Below are 1,734 nucleotides of genomic sequence, written 5' to 3'. Positions count from 1 at the left end.
GTTACGGGGACGTAAACACACCAACATCGGTTGTCAAGCGATGTGGTGGGGGACAAACACAGACACACAAACATATACACACACATACATATACATATATATACATATGTATGACGGGCTTCTTTCAGTTTCCGTCTACCAAATCCACTCACAAGGCTTTGGCCGGCCCGAGGCTATAGTAGAAGACACCTGCCCAAGGTGCCACGCAGTGGGACTGAACCCAGAACCATGTGGTTGGTAAGCAAGCTACTTATCGCACAGCCATTCCGCTTATATATATATATATATATATATATATAAACATATATACAATTGTGCATTATTATATATGCATATATGCATGTATGAATATATTTATAGAACTAATCTTGATCCACAAAATTACCAACCAGAAGCATTCCGATTAACATAATTATCAACTCGTTCCGCAGCATATTCATTTTAACTGAAGCAGTGTCTCAGTAATCTCTAGATCTTGAATTTCTCACAAAAGTTACACATGCAATGAAATATTTCAAGACATTTTATATCATTTATTTGATGTTTACATATTTCTTGACTTGTTTGAACAGTGCAAATCCACTTTTGCTTAATCAACGTAGATTTAGTAAATGTGTATATTAATAAACACGTTGCTGATTAGCGTAAACTGTAAAATAAATACGGCGTAAATTTCAAAATTGCTTCGGTTTATAAGATATCAAGAATGTTATAACTAAAATCTATGTTATTTTTCAGTCTAGATGTTTGTATAAATTTTCATCTAGTTTTGTTGCTCTGATTTGGAAGTAAGAGCTAGGTGTTCGTGATAATTATTGCAGTCCTTCTTAACACTGCATATAAATTCGACGTTTACAGTAGAAAAAATAACAAAAATACAATTTTGGAAGACGTTAAGAAATACGTGTCTGGACTTGAAAAATCTTGCGTGATAGTTACTTAGGTGTTTGGAGTGGTGCACAAAAGGAGAGGGTCCAGAGAAAGAAAGATTCGAATGATTTGTGTATTCCTGTGTGTTTAATGGCCCTGTGGTTAGGGCAGTGGACTCGCGGTCATAGGATTTCGGTTTCGATTCCCAGACCGGGCGTTGTGAGTGTTTATTGAGCGAAAGCACCTAAACCCCGACGAGGCTCCGGCAGGGGATGGTGGTGAACCCTGCTGTACTCTTTCACCACAACTTCCTCTCACTCTTACTTCCTGTTTCTGTTGTGCCTGTAATTCAAAGGATCAGCCTTGTCACACTGTGTCACGGAGATTATCCCCGAGAACTACGTTAAGGGTACACGTGTCTGTGGAATGCTCAGCCACTTGCACGTTAATTTCATGAGCCGGCTGTTCCGTTGATCGGATCAACTGGAACCCTCGACGTCGTAAGCGATGGAGTACCAACAACAACAACAGAGTATGACTCCATAAGTTTCTAGATACAATGTTCATTATAGTACCTTCAAATATAGCAGAAGATGGAGCGACTGTGAAGTTTATACATATTTGAAAGAAGCAACATACAGCATAGGTGTCGTGAATAAATAAAAACATTTTACAAACAGATAGAGGGCGATGATTCTCAAAGTGTTACGCAGTCATCTTGTTCAGAACCCGAAAAGTTAGACATGATAATTCTCACTCTATGAGAAGGCTTACTTGTATCCTTTACGAACAATAATCGTCCGCCGAGTACTCACTGTATATATATATATATATATATATATATATATATATATATATATATAT

Source organism: Octopus bimaculoides, chromosome 15, assembly GCF_001194135.2.
Source record: "Octopus bimaculoides isolate UCB-OBI-ISO-001 chromosome 15, ASM119413v2, whole genome shotgun sequence".
NCBI lineage: Eukaryota > Metazoa > Mollusca > Cephalopoda > Octopoda > Octopodidae > Octopus > Octopus bimaculoides.
The sequence above is the reverse complement of the archived record's forward strand: the minus strand, read 5'-3'. Positions refer to the sequence as shown.